Source organism: Scardinius erythrophthalmus (assembly GCF_964197995.2).
Source record: "Scardinius erythrophthalmus genome assembly, chromosome: 14".
NCBI lineage: Eukaryota > Metazoa > Chordata > Actinopteri > Cypriniformes > Leuciscidae > Scardinius > Scardinius erythrophthalmus.
The window spans coordinates 3,776,526-3,786,237 of NC_138234.1; positions in this window are offsets into that span (position 1 = coordinate 3,776,526).

Sequence of the window (9,712 nt, forward strand, 5' to 3'; positions counted from 1 at the left end):
TGCTTAATTATTTTTATCCCCGGTGGGGATAAATTTATCCCCCCCTCAAAGTGATCAGTGCTACTACACTAGTGGCGAGGCGGATCACAAAACTTATCACGGATCCGTGGTTTGATTAAAATCCTTTTTATTTTAAAATGCGCTACTTTGACTGGCTCCGCAGCCTCTCTGTAACCACCACTCTGCAGACTTGCTCAATGTCCCGCCCACGGCGCTATATGATTGGTTACACCTCAAAAGTAATAGCCTATCAACACTTGCGAGACGGTTGCAGGTCTTTTTTTACGCCGCATATGCAGCACATTACTGAAGCGGGAATAAACATCACAATCTGATTATCTGTTTCTATGATGACAATAGTTAGTGCTGAAGTTGCACATACGTTTTACTCAATTGAGGCTAAACGCAAAGGTTTTTTGATTACTCACTCACTCTTGAGTGTCTGACGCGAGTGATTTCAATGTTAAGTCAATGTAAAGACGCGTTTACGCGCGTCTAGAGGTCCTGTGGCGCGATGCGTTTCACGCGGCGCGGTAGACGCGAAGCCCGAATGAGGCGAATTGACTTTGTCGGCCCGGCCCGACACATTAACTGTATGTTATGAGCCCGAGCCCGATTTAAACCCAGGGGTGGCGCCAGGGAAGTTGAGATGAAGCAAAGATGAAGTTGACGATCGCCATCTCCATAGTGAATGTGCATATATGGAGAAATGCATAGATTATATCAGAGTGTTGCCTATTTCTTTTCGTTTTGAATTGTTTCGTTTAAAGACATTTCAAGCGTTCTTTAGATATATTTCTTAATATTCTCTTTGAGGCATACACTTAGTTTCGGTTAATTTATGATGAGATCCGCTCCAGTTTTCGTGCAGTGCAAGTGACCGCGGCGGCGCCTCTGATTATAGCCTATATGTCTGCTATATTTGCTTCTTATTTATTTGCTTATTCTTATTCGTTGATGAAAAATGTATTAAAATTAAGATACAATTTATACAAAACGAAATTCACTTTAAAGAAAGGCTTTCTACAAAACAAAACTTAATGAAATGGTCAAAATCATGTCTAACCCACTCCAAGTCTCCCGATATACTGCACATCCTATCTTACTTGTGCTGTTCACTTTTCATAAATCAACATTGATGGAAAAAAATAACAATAATATTTTAACAAATATAAAACTAAATGAGCTTATTTAATGGCTACAACACATATAGTAGGCCTACAGACACTCTATTTGTACAGATTTCTGCACATTCATTTACTGCTTCTGAATTTTGCACACATAAGTTGAAAGGCATGTGTTTGTGCATAGTAAAACATATCTGCAACATTTATCAAGTTTATTAATTATTATCATAATGAATAATGCAACAAGGACAAATCATGTAAACTGCCTTGTTTGTTTATTCAGAATGAAATGGATCGCAAATGGATCTGAAAGAAGAAACGTAAAAAAATAAATAAAATAAAATAAAAATAAAACGTGAAAAATGATGAACACAGAAAATGAACAAGAATGAACTTTGGATGGCCTAAAAGGAGTAGGCCTAGTAGGCTACAACTCTAATTTAATTCAACAAGGTTTTAGAATATAGAATATTTTTTAAACAAAATAAATATTTTTAAAGATTATTATCCCGGGTCGGTGTGATGCGTGCGAGTGGAGGAGACGCTGAGCATGACACGTGACGTGTTGCATTTTGTAACACAAGTGCTGGATCAAGGGCCCGGCCCGGGTCGGGTCAAGTTCGGCTCGGGCAGAGAATCTAAGCTCTGATTTATCTGATCCTGTCCATTAGCTTTGATCCATGTACGGCTTTTCAGAATGTCACCAAGTACAAATATTTGTAATAATTTTTCAGCACGAAAACTCTTGCTAGCTAGCTGGGAATAATGAAAAGGGTCCAGAGCAGCAAATGCAGTGAATGAAGTTCATGTTCTCATGATTTATTTTTATGAATAAAATTGTTTCCAAACATCCCCCCCCCCCTCTGTTTTTTTTTTCACAAATCGCACCCTGTATATATATATATATATATATATATATATATATATATATATATATATATATATATATATATATATATATGCATGCATATAGCCCACACACAAATGACTATGGCTAGAGTTTAAACTTTCAAATTCCCTATGAATGTCAAGGCCAAAGTTAGTCTAGTTGTATTTCATAATAAAAATGTATTTATCTTGTAACTTTGGTAACAGGGTTGATGAATGTAGTCAACACTACAAATGATTGAGATTATTTTCCCATCATACTCAAGAAAGAGTTCAAATGATGTCACTTCCTGGTTGTCGCCATGTGTTTGCCAAAAATGTACAATGGCTAATTACTTGTTCATAACATTTTTATTAAAATAAATGTAATATTTCTCTGAGAGACTGTCAGAACTGTATTACTGTTGTATAGTTTTAAAATGTTAATATTATGTTAGATAATTGTGCAGTTGATCTAATAGATGTAATAGTCCTTGCTACAGAAACATGACGTGACATATCATTTCAGACGTGATGCTGGAGAATGAGGAGAGTGAAGAGGAGGAGAAACATCATGTCAAAACTGGAGCTAAAACTCACTCACAGACTGAAAGTATTTCTTTACTGAAAAGAAGAGACAAGAAATGTTTCACTTGCACTCAGTGTGGAAAGAGTTTCACATGCAAACAGAGTCTCAAGGTTCACATGAGGATCCACACTGGAGAGAAACCGTTCACATGTGATCAGTGCGGAAAAGATTTTAACCAAAATGGTCACCTTAAGATACACATGAGGATCCACACTGGAGAGAAACCGTTCACATGTGATCAGTGCGGAAAAGATTTAACCAAAATGGTCACCTTAAGATACACATGAGGATCCACACTGGAGAGAAACCGTTCTCATGTGATCAGTGTGGGAAGAGTTTTAGACGTCAAGGAACCCTTGAGACTCACATGAGAATCCACACTGGAGAGAAACCGTTCACATGTGAGCAGTGTGGAAAGAGTTTTAGACAACATGGAAACCTTCAGGAACACATGAGGATCCACACTGGAGAGAAACCGTTCACATGTGATCAGTGTGAGAAGAGTTTTACACATAAAGGAACCCTTAAGTCTCACATGATCATCCACACTGGAGAGAAACTGCATGAATGTGATCAATGTGGCCAAACGTTTTTGAGGGCTTCAGACCTGAAGAGCCACATGACAGTTCATTCACAGGAGAAACCACATTCATGTTCTTTGTGTGGAAAGAGTTTTTCACATCTGCAGAGTTTAAAATTTCATGAGAAAATACACACTGGTGTAAGAAATCATATGTGCTTTGAGTGTGAGAAGACTTTTATTAGAGCTGAGGATTTGAAACGGCACCAGAGAATGCACACTGGAGAGAAACCTTACAAGTGTTCACACTGCGACAAGAGATTCAACCGGCCAGAATCCCTGAAAAAACACGAGAGGATCCACACTGGAGAGAAACCGTATCACTGCACTGCATGTGGGAAGAGCTTCACTCAATCATCTTCTCTACACAGTCACACAAAAACTCACATTAAGTAGCTTATCTTCAGTTCCAGCACTTTCAAGTGCGATGCCACCTCTCTTTCCTATTAGTTTGTCTAAACCAGTCTAAACCAGCCTCAACCACGGCTGTAGCCAGTTATGAACTCACCGAGGTCCAGACTTAAAGGGGGGGTACAATGGTGTTTCATGTATTCAGAGTTGTTTATAGTGTTAAAGAGATGGATTATCATGCTAAACATGGCCAAAGTTTAAAAAAAATATTTTGGACGAATAACGGAGCATTTCTGTGCAGAAAATCTTACATAAAACTGACGTATATAAATATCAGTTGAACCTATGTTTACTTTCTTCATTGACACAGACAAAAATCAAAAGAATATCAGAGAAAGCTCAGCTTTAGGAGGGGAAGAGACAGACCTTAGTAGAGAGACTGAGAGAAAAAGAAAGAGTGATGGAGATTTTAGCATTCATATGTCTTGAAATGCACAAATGTAAATCAGAGAAATCTAAATTTTCTCGGGGGAGCGACTCTAGAACTCTACAGCCCTGGCCACAACGATCGAAAGTATAAAATAAACATTGTCAAAATTTGTCACATTAAATAGTTTATCTTTAAGAACAGCAGTTTCTACTGTTAGATTCACATCAACTCAAAGATAAAGTTCCTTCCCAAAGAGCAAGTGAAAGTGTTTTTTGAGAAAGTGTTTTTTTTTTTTTTTTTTTTTTTTTTACTAGCTGTTCTTGCTCAGGAAGCTGAAGAAGAGGCTGATTGATATCTTTTAAAAAAAGAGAGATCTGTCTTATTTGTTTACAGTTTTACTTTCTTTTTGTATTCTCTGCACCAAGTATTAAACTTTTATTGTCCATTTTTATTGTCTGCTTCTTCTTGCATCAAGAATATATAATTTTATAATTTTACTTTAGTTACATCTAAAAGTCATGCTGAGTAGAAATACATACTCATGTTTCTCTTGGTCCCTTCAAAGTTGCATTGGATTTTCTCCCTTGAATTCTCTTCTTTTAAATTAAGTAATTTTTATAAAAAACAAATATTCTCTGTTTATGTAATCTGTATGAAAAGAGAGAGATGTCAGTCGTTCTCATCTCAGCTCATTATTTTTAATGTGACCCCGCCCACGGAGAGCGCGCACTATTCAAACGCAAATGACTGAGGCAATCCATGCAAACTGTGAACGCCCCCATATCAGCTCGAGAAAACACATCAAGTTTATTCAGATCATTGTACTTGTTTACACCGTCTCACAGCGCTGTGAGGAATAATACTGTCGTAATAATAATAATGGAAAATGTACCTCAGAAGTGCTGGTATTTCGAGAAGCAACGGATGGAATACTGTAGTACGTTTTTTTCATTCTCAAGTGAATCGTTTCTGTGTGTGAATGAATGAACGGCAGAGATGCGCTGTTTACCACAGCTCGCAAAAAGACGGTTTAAATTCGAATCGCGTTTCTGTGCGTGAATGAATGATCCGCTTTTAGCAAACTGTATTGCTGTACTGAGATGAGTAAAAATCAACTGAAATATGTCGAAATAAAATGTATTTGTATAAGCAACGTATTAAACTGCAAATTAACATTTATATTCCTTATAATAAAAACGAAAGACCTATGTTACAGACATGAAAGACAACATTTCGATGACTAGTTTTTGATCGATTATACATTTTTACTGTAAAATATCTGCCATCTCAAATAAGCTTTTGTTTGCCAATTTTTGCTCATATGTTAAATATAGGATGTTTTATCAAAAATAAAGTATAAAGATATTGAGTCCGAATGGACCATGTTCTCCACCTCCATTGTCGTACATCACTATAATCAGAGCAGCTGAAAAGCCTCTTTATTTCATGTCAATAGATCCTGTTTTCTCCTCATTCATTATGCTGATGTCTTCAGATCTGTAAATTGACACATTAAGCTCATTTTATTGTCAACAGATTTGAGCAAACGACACAATCAAAACAAACAAATAGGCAAGTTTCATAACATTGTTTATTTCAATAATCTAGATTTAAACACGTTTCATATCAAATATGATAAACAAAAAATCAAGAAAAAACTCACTTGTTGCTTTTTCTTGCAAATCTGTAAATGTATTTTTCTAAGTTTTTGATTCTTTCATCTTTATTCTTACATATATTTGGTGTCTGTTAATTGTTGTACTTCTTTTTAAAAAAAAATCTATACAATTCTTTGCCAATATGTTAATGAGATGTGAGATAAATGTAGGAATAAAGTATGTGGTTGACACTTTTCCATTTTTTTACTTAAGTTAATTCTCTAGATAGATAGATATCGTCCTGCCTGCCAATCCGTCTCTACAGCACGACTTCACTATCCAGCTAGATTCATCAATCACCCCATCAAGGTCGGTCAGAAATCTTGGAGTAGGGATGGGACGGTGTGAAAATTTAAAGGAGCTGTATGTAAGAAATCTATTTCAATTAATCATAAAATGGCCCTGATGTGTCACTAGACATTAAGAAAGCATGTTCATTTCAAATACTTATATCACAATTGTACATCTCAGAACGGAGGCTCACTATTGGCTAGCATCACACGCATCATCACACACATGACCAGCATCAGCCAATAGTGAGCCTCCGTTCTGACGTACGACCCAGAAGCGCTGCGCTGTTCCTCTACAAGAACTCACTCAGAAACACACAGAAGAACATAAAGAGTTGAACAAAGTTGTTATTTTTGTTTTTTTCTGCACACAAAAAGTATTCTCGTCACTTGATAAACTTAAGGTTGAGCCACTGTAGATACTTGGACTATTTTAACAATGTCTTTACTCACTTTCTGGGCCGGTGTGGTGAACAAATGAGTCCCACTGAAGAGATGAGTCCGAGCTTAGGACCCAAGCAATCCGATTGGTTCAAAGCACGTTTTATGGGTAATCGCTTTAGTGCCTGGTTACAAATCATACAAAATCACTTTATTATAGAAGACGTTTGACCTACGTTATAACAAGTCATTAATGTATTTTAACTTACACGTTTCATAAACTAGTATTTAACCAAAGCTATAGATTGTGACATTAAACATTTCTCGTTGTTAGTGTGTTTTTTAGTTAGCTAAGATAGTAGCATAGCATACAGCTAACATTATCTGATGATCGTGCTAGCTGAGCTTATACTGCCTTACCGTATTCACAGCAATTCGTAATGCAATTATAATTATGCCATGTGAGTGATTCCTTCAGAGTTAACACGGGTGAATCTGACTGCAGTAGATGTGAAAGATATGAATAAAAATGATGTTTATTCAGCCAGCGCTCATACCTGTATTTACATCCTGTTTTCGAATGAAGTCCATAGTAATCAGGCGGGAAGGAAGTCGACCGGAAGTTGAAGCCGACCGCGTGCCACCATCTTGTAGCAGAACTTCACCTGCAGTTAGCATCCCATTGACTCCCATTCATTTTGGCGTCACTTTGACAGCGAATAACTTTACATCTGAGGCGTTTGAAGACTCCATTTGTCCATTATTTATTTCTAAAGAAACACGACAATGTATAAAATGCTCCATTACCTTGTAGCTTATATTATGGCCCCGTAGAAGCAGTTTTTGTAAAAATAGGCTAACGATTGCGTCATAACCACGCGACTCTCTGTCGCACAGTAGAGAGATTACCGTATGGACGGGAGGAGAAGCTCGCGGGCAATCGGGGGGACGTGGAGGCAAAATGCCAATATAATTAATCAGAATACCTAGCAAAAGTTGCTCCTGCTCCAAGCTCATGGACACCTCCTACTCACACTCTCCGTCTCTGCAAGATTCGGAAGGGAATGATTCAGATTTCTCTTGGCACAGCTACTAGAAGACAGACGGGTTGCTCACGTGGTCCGTGTAACACTTTGTTCGGTTTGAGTCTGCGCGTCAGGAAAGGAAGTGCTAAGAAATCGCTAAAAATGGGCTTCACTTGTCTCAATTGAGTTCCAATGGGGTCGCTGTGTCCATTTCTTTTACTGTCTATGATAGTAATCGAGTTCATGCGCATGATCAAAGGTAACTAAACCTATGCGCGTGAACTCAACAATCGACTACTGTGGACTTCGACCGAAAACAGGAAGTAAATACAGGTATGAGCGCTGGCTGAAATAACATCATTTTTATTCATATCTTTCACATCTACTGCAGTCAGATTCACTCGTGTTCACTCTGAAGGAATCACTCACATTGGCTGTGCACTTGTAATGACACATCAAGGATGTTAAGAGGCTAAAAGCAGCTTTAAAACTTGCCCCATTGAAGTCAACGGTGTAAATTTGAAAAAGAGGATAACTCGGTGTAGGCAACATAGAGCTTAGATTCTCTGCCCGAGCCCGAGCCCGGACTCGACCCGACCCGCGGGCCGGGCCGGGCCGAGCCGATATTTCCCGCCACTGTCCTCGGGCCGGGTCGGGTCGGGTCGGGCCCTTGATAAAGCACGTCACGTGTCATGCGCAGCGTCTCGTCCACTCGCACTCGCAGTCTTGCATGCGTGACGCATCACACCTGCTGTGCGTGCTGTAGCCTACTATTCTGTAGCTTAAAGGTCCCGTTATATGCCCCTTTTCACAAGATGTAAAATAAGTCTCTGATGTCCCCAGAGTGTGTATGTGAAGTTTGAGCTCAAAATACCCAACAGATCATTTTTTACAGCATGTTTAAATTGACATTTTTTGGTGCTCAGAAAAACGAGCTGTTTCAGTGTGTGCCCTTTAAATGCAAATGAGCTGCTGCTGGACGACACAGGGGGCGGAGCTTCATGAGTTCGCGCTCAGTCTGTCAGGAAAAATTCATCTCACGGAATGATGATAATATCAGAAACTCTCAGTAACGGTGTTCATTTCGAGTCGGACAATAATGTCTACAGAGTCAGAGTGCTGTATAGAGATGAAACAGGTATGGTTTAGTAGTTTAATTACGGTTATTATAACGTATTTGTCATCTGCTTGTAGGCTATGTATCCATTATTTATTAATAGCCTACAAGTCTGCTGTCTGAATGATGATCAAACATATACTGATGAGTTTAATAAAGTTCATCATTGTACATCACACAAAAGATGAAGCGTCAGTTTTACTTCAGAAAATCACCGTAAGAGCTGAGTAAACACAGTAGCCTAAGTTATAAGAAGTGCGCAAGTAGCCAGTAGAGTTGAGGGAGCATTCCTGTGGGCGGAGGTTAGTCAAGAAACGGTTCTGGTGATGTCACTAAAGAAGGAAGTAGAGGGGTGTAGTCCAATCGAGCCGTTTTTTGTAGTCAACTTCTGTTAAATAAAATATCTCGCTTGGCATTGAACTTTGAGCTTGATAATTTCACAGATATTATTTATGCTCTAACAGCAACATTACACACTAACTAAAGTTTGAAACATGGAATCGCATGCAACGGGACCTTTAAGTGCTTGAAGAAGCAAAGAAAAAAAATGAAAACAGGAGAATTAACTTTGAGCAAGTTTGGAGGAAAATCGGAGGTATGGAAACATTAGTCGTGAGGAGTGACAACATATGTGTTGGCTTTGTCTCGTGCAGTAAATGCGGCACGCTGCTCGCCCATGACAGAAAAAAAAAACAAAAAAAAACAAAAAAAACGGGGACTTCGACGATGAACAGACACATGAAGTGTGTCTTGCCTTGACAGAAATGATGATAGTCAGCCTCAGCCCTCGATGTCCTCTTTTGTTACTTTTCCGATCCATTCAATTATTTCTGAATAAACAAACAACGCAATTTACATGCTTCTTCCTTGTCGCATTATTCATTAAGATAATAATTAATAAATGCACGCACAGTTATGAATGTGATAAATGTTACAGATATGTTTTACTATGCACAAACAAATGCCTTTCAATATGTGCAAAATTCAGAATTAAAGGGTACATAACATGCACAGTTTCACCTAATCTCATGTTAATCTTGAGTACCTATAGAGTAGTAGAGCATCCTTATATTAATATCTCCAAAAAGTGTTTAGTTTTATTATATTTATAATAGAAAAATACAGCTTTCCGATTCTCTCCGGAAAAAGCCGAGCTCCTGGAGGCGGAGCTATAGAGTCAAGCGGTAGTGCTTGATTTCCAGCAAAAGACAGAAATCTGATCCAGTTGTACTTACATGAATGGGGTCTTTTATCACTGGGACCGCTCCACGTTTTAATAGCAAACGATTTGCAAATC